This window comes from Adiantum capillus-veneris, chromosome 3 (genome assembly GCF_014529385.1).
Source record: "Adiantum capillus-veneris isolate H3 chromosome 3, ASM1452938v2, whole genome shotgun sequence".
Taxonomy (NCBI): domain Eukaryota; kingdom Viridiplantae; phylum Streptophyta; class Polypodiopsida; order Polypodiales; family Pteridaceae; genus Adiantum; species Adiantum capillus-veneris.
In genome coordinates, this window is record NC_140933.1 from 104,996,847 (window position 1) to 104,999,270 (window position 2,424).

Consider the following 2,424-nt stretch of genomic DNA (forward strand, 5'->3'; position numbering starts at 1 on the left):
TATTTTGATCGTTGAAATAAAAAGTAGGTAGAGATCACGTGGGGCTGTTTAGGCATGTATCAGATGCACCTGGGTAGAAGAGTCGCTAACGGGGCTGCGTGCTGCATTTGACACATTCCAAGGCACTGGAAGTACCCATATTTGACCATGATAAATTTGATGTAAGGGAGGCACTGACCTCATGATAAAGGTGCCCCTTGCATATCTTTAGGAAAATCAGATGAACTTATGTAATGGAACATGGCACAAACCTAAGTGCCTTACATAATGAAGCATGGAGTAGCTTTCTTTCCAGTCTGGCAAGAAACTCTCTCTTCGCATTTGGTTAAAACTGCCATAGCTTCCTTTCCATAGCCATATTGCGCATGTCCCGTTATCAATGCGCCCACAGCTTCCATGGCAAGCCTTGCTCGGTATATCCTCTCATAAGAGCATTCCAAGGACTTTGTTCAGCAAGAAATCCTCACTTCACATGTGTTAAAAACAGCCAAGAGCAATCGACGTTCCCAAAGCTTCATCGGCCAATCTTGCTGTGCATATCCTCCCATGTGATCATTTCAAGGACTTTCAGCTAGCAAGAAACCTCTCTTTGCACCTGGTTAAAACACCCAAGAGCTTCCTTTCCACAGCTATGATTGGGCATATCTTGCAATCAACGTGCTCCACGTATGCAGTTTTGCACAGAAGGCTCATCAATAATTCTTGTTTTTTGTATCATGCCTTCACTTTGCCAAAGCTTCCTCTACCGGTCTTGTTGGCCATATCTTTGTGTAAGAGCAATTCCTTGTTTGGCAAGAAACACTCACTTCACATGTGGTTGAATTAGCCAAGAGCTTCCTTTCTACATCTGGGTAGAGAAACCCTCACTTTGCATCTGGTTTAAACAGCCAAGAGACAACCATGGTTGAGGCATATCTTGCAATTCATACATTCGAAGTGACAATCTCCAACCATGATTTCCTTCATGTGGACCATGTCTATGTGATCTCCATCATGATCTCTGGATCTGTTGTAGTGTTGGAGCTTTCTTTTTGTAGCCATGTTGGACATATCTTGCAATCAACGCACCCAGAGCTCCCTCATGCAGCCTTGCTGGGCATATCCTCCCATAAGAGCACTCCAAGGACTTCGTATGGCAAGAAACCCTCACTTCGCATCTGGTTATATCAACAAATTGCTTCCTTTCCATAGCCATGTTGGACATATCTCGTAATCGATACATTCCCAGTGACCTTCTCTCATATCGACTACGATCTTCATCATCATGTTGCTCATGTTTACTGAGATCTCCATCATCATATCTAGTCTCTTAATCCATTGCTGTGTTGGAGCTTCATTTCCACAGCCAAGTTGGGCATATCTTGCAATAATCATGTCACTCGTATTTTACGGCCTCCATCTTTTATCTCATAACCCTCACTTTGCATCTGGTTAAAACAGCCAAGCACTTCCTTTCAACAGACATGTTGGACATATCTTGCAATTAGTACATTCCAAGTGACCTCTCATGTGGACCGCGGTCTCTATCATCATGTTGCTCATGTCTATTATGATCTCCATCATCATCTATCATCTCTTAATCCGCTGCGATATTGGAACTTCCTTTCCACATCCATTTTGGTGGGCATATACTGCAATCATCATATCGCTTATGTCTACTTCGAGCTTATTACCATCTCTCATCTCTTAATCTGCTGTGATGCTGAAGCTTCCTTTCCAAAGTCATGTTGGACATATCGTGCAATCAATACATTCCAATTGATATTCTCTCACGACCCTGCACTCCATCATCATGTTGCTCATTTCTACTGCAATCTTTGTCATCATCTCTCATGTCTTAAACTGTTGTGGTGCTAAAGCTTCCTTTCCATAGCCACGTTGAGCATATCTTCCTGCTGCTCATGTCTACTACGTCCCCGTGATCATCTCTCATCTCTTAATCCAATGTGGTGCATGAGCTTCCTTGCCATAGCCATGATGGGCATATCTTGCAAGTTGTTTGCTCCGCCAGTTTTTAAAGGCTCCTTGCCGCTTCTTGCTGATCTTAGCCAGCTGCTGCTCGTAACACTCATGGCTCCACCTCATGACCGTTTAGGAGCTCCACAGCCATGTTGGGCATATCCTGCAAGCTGTTTGCTCCACTAGTCATATTGGGCATATCTTGCAATCAATACATTCGAAGTGACATTCTCTCATGTCAGCTGCGATCTCCATCATCATGTCGCTCATATCTAGTGCAATCTCCATGATGGTCTCTCATCTCTTAGTTCTGTGCGGTGCTAGAGCTCCCTTTCCACACATGTTGGGCATATCTTGCAAGCTATTTGCTCCACAACCATGTTGGGCATGTCCTACAATCAATACATTCCAAGTGACCTTCTCTCATGTCGACCGCGCTCTCCATCAGCATGTCCTTTTAAAGGC